General features: G+C 27.7%; 1 protein-coding gene across 2 annotated transcripts in view; it reads right to left on the bottom strand.

The window, feature by feature from the left end:
- LOC107441897 (synaptogenesis protein syg-2) overlaps window positions 1–13858 on the bottom strand; it is a 165018-nt gene that overhangs the window by 78152 nt on the left and 73008 nt on the right. The gene's annotated exons all lie outside the window — the stretch shown is intronic.

The raw sequence follows: 13858 nt of genomic DNA, 5'->3' as shown, positions 1-13858 counted from the left end.
AAAACATACTTCATTCATTAATGTCGAGGTGCGAAATTCCAGATATATAACGTTCACCATGAGTGTCTAGGGGCGCTTTATCCTACTTTCGGGCACTGATGGTGCTTCTCAAATCACCAAATTGACTATCTTTCATTTTTGCCAATATAAAAACAATATTTTGCCATTTTGCCAATATAAAAACAGTACAAGCCCTATGAATTATAGATATCATGTTTCTCAAAAAGTATAGTGAATTTACTATAAATTACACTCCTGATCAAATATTTGTTACATTTATACAAATATTTAATCTTGCCTTATTTGGGTGGCGGGATTTCAAATCTCAAATCAATTTTGCTCCAAAATCTGCAGAATTTGTTTTTAATGAAATTTTCAATGTATTTTTTGTCGACATGTACAAGTTTAAAAGCGGTATATACAGCAGGGGTTCGCGTAAATAATGCGATATACTTTTAGGGGACTAAGGGTTTGTCATCATTATTGAAATATCATAGGAACTCATGCCGGGAAATATCATCGTGCTCAGCTAGGGACACTTGTCTATTATAACCTCTTCAAAAGCTCACGAAAAAACTCTTCACAATAAGGAAGCGTTGCCCCTAATAGTATACAACGACATTTTTGGATAAGGATTCCTGAATAATTTTTATTCTGATGAACGCCCTGATTCCTCTAAAAGTTTGTTGCAGCATTCATGTGACCCACTGTCAAACGTTTTTAAACATGTACATTTCGACAAAAAATAGACTAGAAAAGTAATTCTGAATAAAAAATTCTTGGAGAGAAAAACCGATGGCAGATTTGAAATCAATGATACGAAAGTAATCAGATCTATTAAAGAATTTCCTGCAGCAGATAATGAAAATAAATTTTCTCCATTGTCAATATATTGTTGTCAACATTGTCAATAAAAATATAATCGCACTAAAACATTTATTTTTCAAAAAGCAAGAAATCAATCCTAAGTTTCGTCAATTTACTATACTCTGAAAATCATAATAACTTTCATTCAACTTTTATTCCTGCAATATCTAGAAAATTATTCTGCAAATAAAAAGAAATATAAATAGAGTTGCAGAGAAAGAAATTTCCGTCCATCTTGAATGGGATTGTTACAAGCAATAGAGTGTCTGTGTCATTGTTACATATTTTACGCATTACTCTATACACAAAAGAATTCCTCCAAACATGTCATGCTTCGTTATTTCCCAATTGATTGGTATATCTTGGCGGAAAAAGACAAAAATTATTTTGCTTCTATCTATTTTAGGAGAACAAAAAGAAACAGCTCTGTCAGATAAATGCCGTTGAGGCCACTAACTCTCGCCTGCTTTGGTGTCCCTGTTTCAACTCTTGTCACCAAACTTTACTTTCGCCACCAAACAAATTTACTACCACAACATTTTTGTTGAAATGTTTTGCTCTTTTATTCGATGAGTGTGGTGTGTTTGAAATTTGATAGGATTTTATTCTATTCAAGTCATGAAACAAGCAATGAAGGCAATTTCTTGACTTGCCAGTAATTGGATTGAAGTTGTTTAAAAATGAATGAAATATTTTGATGTCAAAATAAAATCATATCTTTCCGAATGCCCTCAGTTGAAAATATGAAAGGTTTTGAATAATATTAACTCAACGTATTGTGAAGATTACTTTGGATAAAAAAAAAGGAAATTTATTTCTAGCTAGTTTATGGAAGAGAAAATGGTATTGCCAAATAAATCCAATGAAATAAAAAGTTTTTTTGTATGCTCCAAATCTATTGATATCACTTTTTCAACTGGAAAAATTTGATTAAACTAAAATAAATATTCCTTTCATCTCTTATTTAAAATAAAAACAGATTTTTAAGTGTATACATTCGTAGTATATATTATTAAAATATATATTAAAATCATGAAGGAGCCATCTAGACATACGTAGTAAATTTGAAAAATATTTTATTAGGACTCAAATAGGTTTTATGAATGTTGAATAATTTTGTTGTTTACGGAAAATAAGTTTTTTCGGTCTTTATTTTATTTTTCATTTTAAAATTTTTTAACCTCATTCATTAGGACTATAATTTTCAGTTTGGCTTATTATAATCGACATTTGGTTTAAATTTTGCATAAATAAATACTTAAAATATAATTTTAATGAACTTCAAATTTAAATAAAAAATTTTTTTATAGAAATAAATTCCCATATTTTAAAATTTTCATTAAATACTATTTCATATTATATTACTATTCATACATTGTGATTCCTATTCTTCTCATTTGCACACAAATGAAAAGAAATATTATTTTGCTTATATTTATTTAATATTTGTTGAAATCATGGAACTTTTTTTTTACAGAAATTTTTTTCAATTTATGATTTAAGTCAAACTAATGGTAACATAATGAAACACAAAACATTTTTTAAAAATAGATTTTAAAAAAAATCTATCTGCAAACATTTTATGTTATAAAATATGTTGATCAGTAAAACTATTCAAATTTGTTTGAATGCTTGCAGTTTGTTAACAATTTGGAACAATTTGTTCAAAAGATGCAAGGTCTTTCTGATCTGATTCTGATCTTTCTACCTTTGATTGACTTTTCAAATCACTATCGTTCAAGTAAAGGCTATATTTTAGAATGATTTTAAAAGTAACTATAAACAAATCAAAATCATGAACTGCTATTTTTTTCTTCTATCAAATAATGTGAAATATAAATTTCGTTGAAAACAATGTTTTATTTCCCTGCTAGACATTTCTCAGAAAAAAATGGTTAAATAAAAATGTATTTTTTTGTTATTTTATCATATTACAGCATAACTGTCAAATGATCATAAATAAGATAGTATTTAAACATCTAAACGTAAGAAAAAACGTTTTTTAACTGCTTTCACATAATACGGTTAAATAACTAGAATTTTATCACACCAACTAGGCCCATCTAGTAAAATTACTTAGTTCCATGCAGCTTGGTACATATCATAGCCGACAAGACTAATCTGTCAGTCTCATGGCCAACAGAGCTGGGGATTGAATCTCAACGTTAACATCACAAAGTTTCCTTCATTCCCTTCAACACATGACGAGTTTCCAGTCTGAACTTTTAGAATACATTACCCTCATTCACGTGTTAATGGCAATACCGTAAAGCTGCTCTGCACAAAAAAATCTGGTATTACCCGTCTCTTACGATAGGTGAAACAATCAGGTAAACCAATTAAACCAAATATATTTGGTAAAACAAAACTCAACCATAATGTAACTTCAATACCCATTACCTAAGGAAAAACATAGCTCCTAAGTCCAGTTAATTTTCCTTTTTATGATTTTCAAACCATGCTAATTGTTATGGTAAAACCGTATAGTTTTGGATACATGTTTTTTTTCACAGCACGAATTATAAACGGTTTTAAAAACGTAAAGGTAAAAACAAAAATCTTTACCTTGAACTTTATGGTTAATTGGATAGACAGACTGCTGTCTGTTATTTCAACGTTAGTTTTAAAATGGATATTCAAACAGTGTAACACAAATTTTATACATTTTATTAAAATCTATACGCGTTTCGGTTTTAAATTGGATAACCTTTAAAAGTAAGAAAATGGGAACAGATGATAGAGATGATTTAATTCGTTGGAGCTAACGCCACACTAATGAGTTAAATATACAGTCATACCTATAACACTTAATTGGCAGTTAGTGTAGGGAATTTAAAAAAAAGATAATTATTTTTTCAAATAATTAAAAAATATGGTATGTTAGTTCTATAATTAACAATAAGGTTTTTCTTTTGATGATGTGGAAACTCTTCTTAAAATCCAGGTCAAAGCATGAAATACACATATGAGATGAGAAAGTATCAAACTTATAACTTTCCTTTCAGCTTTGTCTTGCTATAGACGAGGGGCTGAGTTCTTAATTCTTGACGTAGAATTGATGTTCTTTGAGCCGATGTTCGAGCGTCTGATGTACCAGTGATGAAACCCGATGAAGTGCTGATGAGGGCATACTTGAAACGGTAACATGCAAATGTTTTAATCTGAAGGACTTGTGCAAATGGGGCACATAAATATACGAATATATACCAATATGTACGAGTTATATATTTAACATAAATCTCGTATACAAACCAATGCATTATCGAAATGAGTAGACGCGTATGAGTAAACGCGTATGAGTTCAATGTGACATCAAAACGTATGTAGCGTTTTATAGAAATGGACCAATTTAAGATGTTTAAAAGTAGTTTTTAATGGAATTTTATATTATCACGAATAATTACTCTCTTTTGTACTGTGAAATATGTTTTTATTATGTATAACTATATCAAGCAATGCGTAAATCAGCAAATGAATATAATGATATACACGTTTTCATTAATGTGTAAAGTACAATATCCAAAAGAATTCCCAGCCCTTTTTTGGAATGCCTAATTATGTATAAGCAAGTATAAATTATTAATATTTGCCATATTGCCTATAGGTATTCTGCAGAATTAACATTGAATACATGTAATAGCAGTGTATTTTAGTTATCACTCATAATACTTTGCGCAAAGAGAATTTTTACTTCTGCAGAGTACCTAGGCAATCTATGTAATGACTAGACAAACTATAAAATATTTTCAATATTTCATTCCCTGCTAAAAATGCCAGATATTTTATATGATAATCAGACATTTTATAGAGTATAAAACAATGAAAAGTCGCTATAAAATGTATTTTTTCATACAATAATGACAAAATAATTTTTTGCACTGTTTTCGAGAATTGCAAACTAGTAGACTGAGGAATCTAGTAAGTGTTTTCTGAGTTAAAAAATTAAAGAGAAATTTTTATTCGAAACTAAAACCATAAGTTTTCGTGTTAAATTATGATAAATTTTAAATATCTTATCAGAAAGTAAAGTGAAAAATTACAAAATAAGTAATAAGCTCAAGTAGAAAAATATCCTGGTAAAATTATCGTGTGTTTCCAGTATAAAACCATAATTCTAATTAATAAAGCTATATATAAGGTTTTTAAATTATTCATTTGTTATTTTTTTCGTTAATATTATTACGGTTAACCAGAAATTCTGGCTTTTAAAATTATGGTTCTTATTTCCACACATTTAGTAAAAATTGCAAAACTTAAAAGTAAAGCTTATCGAATTAATGGGTTTTATTCCATTTTTTAAGATATCATGATAAAATTTCCAAAATTTAACAAATAGTCAAATTTTATTATAAATTATAAAACAATTTTTTACAGTTAATCCCTTGACAAAGCGTTCAGGAATAAATTAAAGAGCTTTTTGGTATCCTCATAGAGCCAAAAACGCTGTACAGTCCGCAAAAAAAAAAGATATCACCCTGAATAACTTTTGTTCTAATGATCGGATTTTCACGATCTAAGCGTCGATCTTAATGGTTCCCTCGGGGGACCTCAAATATGCTAATTAATTAGTGCTAACTATTAATTAAGTTACGAAATCAGACACAAAAACGTACTTTCTCTGAATAAACATGTATTTTTTTTTACATATTTGGATTTCTAAGCTTCAAAATATAGGGGGTAGCCGCAATCTGGGAAATATGGTCCCCATAGTTTGGTCAGGAGAGCGATCCAAAGTTCGTACCCGTTAATGTTAATTTCACTTTTTACGTTTTTAGTCATATTTTCAAAACTAATGAAGCAATTTAAAGAAAATTGCGCCCACTCATAAAACTCATTTACCCAAAGATAATTTCATGAAAAAAATAATTTTTAGTAATTATTAATTATTTTTTATTATTTAATTAAATTGAGGATGAAAAAATTTTGAATTATAAGGTATGAATTTTTTTATACCATAATAATCTACATATTTTTCAATACAAAAATCTAAAGTTTCAACTGTTTTTATTTATTAGAAGCTGAAAAAAATTAAAATTAATTATTTTTGAAAAAATAATTTGGCGACAATAAAAAAATGATTAAATGGGGCGATTAATATTAAAATGTGATAAACTTGCGAGGAACTTGACTTCTCGCGCGTAGTGTAAAATTTCATTCATATTTTTTTCGCTAATAATCGTTTTCTAATCCTTTTATTTTTATTTCTTTCAAACTATAAAATACGATGTTTCTTTTTAGTCATTTAATAATTTATTTGTAATTTAGTAAAGAAATTATAAATAAAGCATTTTGAATAAAAAACACTTTATTCAACGAATGTCTAGTTTTATAAAGGCGTGCTTCTGATAGAATATGATTATGCACCAGATTGTGCTTACTTAATGTGATTATTTTTTAATTTTTGATTTTCTTTTTCAATAACTGATACAATTTCAATAATATACATACGTATGCATAGATTTGGAATAATATATTTATCAATTTCTTGAATATATATTTTATAATTATTAATACGAATGCGTAGTCAACATTTTTAATCATCTTAAAACTTCGCCCGGTGGCTGAGCGGTAGCGCTTCGCGCTGTCGTTCCTCGGGCCGGGCAAGGCTGACTCAGCCTTTCATCCCTTCAGTGGGTCGATAAATAAGTACCAAGCATGATTGGGAACTAAACACTGGGGGTTCCGCGTTCAGCTGACCACCTGAACGGAACATCTGCTCCTGCACCCCAGAGCCCTAGGTCCAGAAAACTGAGATGGGCACAGTAGGCCTTGGCCCTCCATGGGCTGTCGTGCAGCTGAGTTTAGAGTAGAGTTTTTTAAAACTTCTTTACATCTTATATATCGCCTTAATCTTAAAATAAATTTGTAAATTACCTGTCTGTGCGTGTTTCGCAGAATTATTTTTCTAACTTTTTTATTGAATTTTAATGCAATTTTTTTTAAATTCTATTATGTATATTTTTGTCCAATAATATATTAATCAATCGTTTAAGTACTTTAATTTATGTTTTTCTTTAAAATAAAATTACTTTTTAAATTATTGCTAAGTTCTTATTGAAAGAAAACTTAGAATTATTGCCAGCTATCTGAGAATTAAATCTTGTTAAGAAATTAAAAATATTCTACTGATCACACACAATATCATTCGAAGCAGAACAGCTGACTATTTACTAAAAATACTATTGTTTACGAAAAATGAAGATGAATTATTAATTTTATTTTCTTTATTGCTTCTTATTTATTCGAGTAATGAAAAGTAAATGCGTATGTGCGCACAGGGGAAAAATTTAACAGATTGTTTTGTTTTTTAAATGAACAAAAAAACTATGGGCATGCAATTTTAATTCAACATTCAAAGAAAATCTTGTGCGCTAACCCTTTTGTCTTAAAAAGTTGAAAATATTTGCTTTAAAAGTTGTTTGTATGATTTCTCAACTTTTGCACAGTTCAAAAAAATATTGCTATATCAGGAAAATGTTTGATATGCCTTGTTTTGTTAAACAACTACTAAAATAAAAAATTGTAAAAAGATTAGAAAAACGTGCTATTTTTAGAATCATCATCTCAAAAATTGTTCTTTTACTCCATTTGACTTTCTTCTTCTTAAATAACTTATAATCATAGTTTTAACACACGTTTTGAAGAAATTATGTAAATAAATTCCTAATATTTCGTAATAAAAAAACAAGAATATTAATGATTTATTTATACAGTGAAACCTGCCAAGTTGCCACACTTGTAAGTTTTACATCTGAATAAGTTGACCTCAATTATCAAGAACGGAAATTTTCCTACATAATAAAGAAGCAAAACCTTTGTAACTTGACCACCTGTCTATCTTGTATGTTGACCACTGAAATAAGTTAATTTTGTCTAGGAGTATTATGAAATTTCATTCTAAAACCCTCATAAGTTGACCAGAAAAAAAAATTCAGAAAAGTTTCTGTCATTTTGCAATGTATGTTAATATTTCACTTGTTTGGTGAAATAGTGTAAAAAGCTAATCTAAATCCTTTTGTGAGTTGACCATCTGGGGAAACTGTAGGGACTCAGCTTTTGACCATTCATTGAAAACAGGTGTGTTAGTTGAAAAGTTGCTCTTCCAGTTGCAATAGTGAGCAAATAGGCTTATATGTGTAGTAATAACAGAATAAATTTTGAAGTGTTAAAATAATTTTGTTTTGTTAAAGTTTTCAATGTTTTCGTGTTCTGATATTTTAAGAAATTATTTTTATTAAACACTTCACATGCATAACTAACAAAATAATTTTTTTTAAAAAGTTAGTTAAATATTAAAATTATTTCTGTGTAACAAATTGAAGTTCGTTTAGGTTTAAACACATTTCATGAGATATTCATTTGGCCATTTGCTAAATCAAATTTTTAAGTCAAGTAAAAAAAAAAATTTTAAATGTATAGCAACATGTAGGAAACGAAAAAGTAAACAATGTCCCACCCCTTCTATAAGTTGACCACTTGTCTACGTTGGCCACTAAAACAATGCACATGAAGTGATCAACTTACACAAGTTTTACTGTAATTGTTTCATTGAACCAGAGTAGTTAATTGTTTTCGTAATAATCGGCCTTACAACTATTTAACTTAGATTCTTTGGACTAGGCGTCACTTCATGCATGTCTTTCGAGATTGAAATTTCAAAGATAAAATGTAAAAATTACAAGAATGCGTAAGCTGGTTTCAATTAACAAAAAAAAGGGACAAAATCGTTGGCAAAAGAAGTTATCTCATGAAAAGAGTGTCAGAGTTGAAAAAGTATTGTAAAAACTGTAACAATTGTTACTCTTGTTTAATTAAGGGTATTATAAACCTAATTTTCTTTTAATCATGTTTTTTAAAGAACTAACGAAAGGAGTGTGTAAATAACATCAACTCGTAATTTTCTTCGTGTTTTTTTTTTTGTTTTTATTTATTATAATATATATATATATATATATCAAAATGCTTTTAAAATGCCATATAAACTTTATTAAGTTTTACAATTTTATCGAAAATAAATAGCGTGATTTCTATAAAATTTTGCGATTATGCATTAGAATAGCTATCTTTTTTCAGGTCCACCTTTGCTTGATCACTTTTTTTTCCTTTCCTAAGAAACTCGAAGTGAGGGGCAAAAGCATTTAACCCTACAACTCTTCATAAATTTATGATAACTTATGAAAATTGGTTTTAATTCAAAACTGTCCTACAAATTACATTAAAACAGCTTTAAAAAAATAAATAATGTCAGATAAAAAGTCAAAGATTCTATAATCTTGGAGAATCAAAAATAATTTATTAATTTATTTAAATTTCCTTTTTAAAGAAGATTTAAAAAAAAAAAAAGGCCCAGAAAGCAACGCGAAAAATTCTTTTGGTTGCTTAGCAACGAGAAGCACTATCTTTTCCCATCTTGTGATTCATTCAGTTTCTTTATGGTTGTTATAAATTATTTCCCCTTCTATGGCGAGGTAATTTGGCATATTTTTAAACCATCGCCAGATATATAAATCCTTATTGCGACCTAATTTACAACCCATTTTTTTCGAAATTTTGTCTACCCCCCCCTATTTTAAGGGTCAGGATTCCAAATATGTAAAAAAAAAATGCATGTTTATTCAGAGAAAGTACGTTTTTGTGTCTGATTTCGTAACTTAATTAATAGTTAGCACTAATTAATTAGCATATTTGAGGTCACCCCCAGGAACCATTAAAATTGACACTTAAATCGTGAAAATCCGATCATTAGAACAAAAGTTATTCAGGGTGATATCTTTTTTTTTTTGCCGACTGTACATTTTACCATATTATTGAACACGCTTTTTTTTCTTAGTGCACTCTGTTAACGAAATCCCACAGAGACCAATTACGCCAGATTCTTTTGAAAACATTAATAAATATTTGCCTCTTAAAAAAACAAACAAACATTAAAGGATTTTAATATTAATTTTCATTTATTTTTAAGATAAGAACAACAATACTTAAAACATTTTTCAAACTTCTTAAATTGCAGTATCCCAAACCGGCTTAATAATCAAAATTTATGTAAAAATATTTCATAGATTTAAATTTTTTATTTTAAAAGGAAATAATTCAGCTCTCAAAAATAAGCAAAAGGCCAATTCAAAAGAAAAAAATATGTTTAAAAACGATAAAACAGTGTTTTTCTTATCAACCGCAAGGAATTGATAAAATAAAATTCATTTTTCTTAATAATTTTCCTAATCTCTTCATGCCTTATTTATGGAATTCAAACCCATATTTATTTGCTCTGAAAGTTTGGATAAAAATAATGTTTGTAGTTTCACCATGTGTATTTTATAGTACTTTGGATGGATTCCTCATTTGGCGAAAAAGAAAAGCTGAAATGGGAGTGATGCATTTTCTGTAAGTGTGGAAAAATGGTAGGGTATAAAATTCTAGTTTAATGGCTTCCCGAGACGTTAGTTTGTTATCTACTCTCAACTCTTTTTTCATCTAAGCTGTGGTTATTTGATCTAGTTTATCTCTCTTGAGAGGCAAGCCAAGTTTTTAGCTTTTATACAAAAAAAAAAGCTTTCATGCAATGATGTTACTTGGGCAAATGAACTTTATAAGAATAAACTCTTAAGATGTAAAAATTTTGAAATATATCTCAAATAATAATATAAATATTTAGGAATAATTTATTTATTTATTTTTATTTTTAATGGGCATAAATACTAATACAAGGATTGGAAATTTATAGTGATTTGTTTCTAAAAAATAAAATATTAAACTGGGGAATAAACTTTTTGTTGAATTTATGTAAATATTTGATTCAGGCTAATTTGGGTGTGGGGTTTTCAGATATGAAAATAGTTTGCTCCTACAGAGCAGTTTCGTTTTAAATGACATTTTTAATCTACTTTATGTCGAATTATAAAAGTTTAAGAAAGTTAAATAAAATATTGTGACAAACTTCTAAGGGAGTTAGAATACAGCATCAGAATTGAAATAGTATAGGAATTGATACTCGGATATGCATGGCTATGGGTCCTAACTTATTATGACCTGTTCAGAAGCAAATGAAGAAACTGTTTATAATAGTGCCGCGCCTTTAGAGGCGTGTGACGGCACTTACAGGCAAAGGCTTCTATGCAATTTTAATCCTGATGTGTTTTAACATCCCAAGAAATTTGTTGCAGCCTTTATGCCACTCTTTGTTTTTTTATAATGTTTTTAATCTTGTACACTTAGACAAAAATGCAATTTAAATCATTAAAAAAAAACTAGAGAAAGAAACCTATTTTAGATTTCAAATCAGCAATACAAAATTATCAAAGATCTGTTAAAATCTCACTCAATAAGAAAAAATGTGTTATTCACTGTTTATTTTTCTTACATTATGGAGCATGAAATAATAATTATAACTATTTTAATTAATATCAAACATAAGCCATATGTATAAATAAATACAATTATTTTCTCAGTATATAAGCTATGTGTTAGTTAAATTGAAAATAAATACTATATATTTACATTTAATTTAACTTTTAACATTTCCGTAATGTTTAAATATATGAAAACTATAGATCTGTGTGTCTTACATTTCAATACTTTTTTAGAATATTATATATTTCTGTAAATGTCTACATATGTAAAGAAAAAATATTACAAAATATTTAAATCTTGTTCAGAAAATGAAAGTTTTTTACGAAATTTAACTTAATAGTTAAATTACTATTCTGTAGTTTATGTAACTATAATGGTGCATATAAATGACATTAAATTACAAAAAGCAAGCAATTCACTGCAAAAAAAAATTTATGTAATAATTTTATATATTTCTATTTATCTGAGAATTACTAAAGACTACGAAACTTGATAGGTATATATATATACCTCGTAAAGCATGCAAACTGTTCGCAATACTTTTTCTCTTTAAATTTTTTTTCTTTTAAGCAACTGATAATTCATGAAGCTAATTGATAGATACCATATTTAAATACATAAAAGTGTTTGCTTTTGCAATAAATGTGATTAAGAATTAAAAAACTATTCATGTTTGTGAATAGTTAGTGCAATTGCTGTAATAGTTATTAATAATCGTGGAGATCTGAAAAAAAACTACACTTTAAAAGCAGACATTTAGCTAATATAGCTTAATTTTTAAATTTCGAATGAATTTAGCGTAATGTTCATTTTAAAATTGGAACTGATTAAACGGTTAATTCCATACTCATTATAATTTATTAAATTTTTACAATATGAAAATTTAGATTAATTTAAAAAATTAATTCATGTTTTTATATTTGTAACGCATACACGTAAACATAATCGCACATATTTTATTTGAAGTTAGACATGAAGTTATAAAGGTAAAGTAAATAGCATTTCTAATTGCATTAAACGCGTAAATAATGGTAAATTAAATTTTCAAAAGATTTAAATTTATTTATATGTATACGATAATAATAACTTGGTGTTACAAATTAATAGATCTAAATACTTAAATTATATCTGTTATTGTGCACAAACATTTATCATTATGTTAACAGCTTTAAAAATTTACCTTTCAAGCTAACAATAATCCATTTAACTAAGTGAATGAAGCGGATATTAAAGACACTTACCAAATACAGTAGACCAAATATGATTAGAAAATTATAAATTATTGATTTATGTTAATAATTATGGTAAATATTATAATAGCTATTAATGATCACAATAACAACGAAAACTAATATTTAGAAGCATATTTAGGCAGTTATCTTATACTTTTATGAATGTTATGCTTGTAAAGTGCACATGTGCTTGTACATATCTGCATACGTGCACACATACATATATGCTTATTTTATGCATATATGCATGCATTTTTAGTTTATAAGTAATGCCTGTTTTAAAAGTGGCATTAATAGAATGGATAATCTCAATCCCTTTGACACAATAGCTAAACACAATAGCACGATTTATTATTTAACATTTACATCACGTTTTTGTGTTCGTAAAATGTGAAGATAAATAATATTACGCGTTTTCTATTCAAAGTCTTAAATGCTGCCTCATAGGAAGAAATAAAATAATACTTCTTGGTATTTTGTTAAATTTAATTTTTAACACTGCACTAAAATGAAGGAAACAGCTCCAATACAGAAGGAACAGCTATATTCACTGGAATGCAACAAACAGTACACAGTAAAAATAAAATTGAAAGATAAATAGCATTTTCTTTTTTAAATCTTATTTATCTTATAGTCGTCAGTCAATATTAATAGATTTTTTTTTCAAATGCATATTTTTACCTGTATATTGTGTAATAACATATGTAAGCCATTCAGCTAATTTTTAGATTTTTTGCAGCTAAAAGATAATTTATAAACTTAAATTCCAAATAATACACTCTAAATTATCTTTATTGTGTTGAATGTAGTGTTTACTAGAGAGTTCTAGAAATATGTATATCGTCTAAAGGAAAATCAACTTATTTTATCAAGAAACCACATCATAAAAAATGTCTGTCTCTATTTTGACAAAAAAAATTGTGGACTGTAAGACCTGTGACGCAATACCTGTCCGAAATTATTGTTGAAAAACTTTGCAAATTTTACGACTAATTACTTTATTTCAAGTAAATACCAAATCGAGCATTCTTGCATACTTCAACCGGCGTAGTCAAATTCGAATGAGAATAATTTATAAAGCTTACTCTAATCTGCACCTTGTTGGTGAAGAAGGTCGTGTTTTTCGGAGCTCCGTACATTTAGCGAATAATTATTTTATATTTAGGCTGTTTAACGAAAATCTTGTATGAGATGGTAGTATAGCATGCTTTGAACTCATAACAAATGCTTTTGGACTATTAGTAGAAATTTAAAGTTGAATAATTGCGAAATATCAAGTTAGTGAAAATATGACGGCCAAGATGGCGGTTTGTGCACATGTTTTAGTATTGAATTGACAAAAAATAGAAATAGCATATTTAATACCAAGTAAGAGTTAATCCTCCTTATTAAGTGGTAGAAAATTTGTC

The sequence above is a fragment of the Parasteatoda tepidariorum genome, chromosome 3 (genome assembly GCF_982258835.1).
Source record: "Parasteatoda tepidariorum strain Cologne lab strain chromosome 3, Ptep-v5.0, whole genome shotgun sequence".
NCBI lineage: Eukaryota > Metazoa > Arthropoda > Arachnida > Araneae > Theridiidae > Parasteatoda > Parasteatoda tepidariorum.
This window is presented reverse-complemented; position numbering and strand designations above follow the sequence as displayed.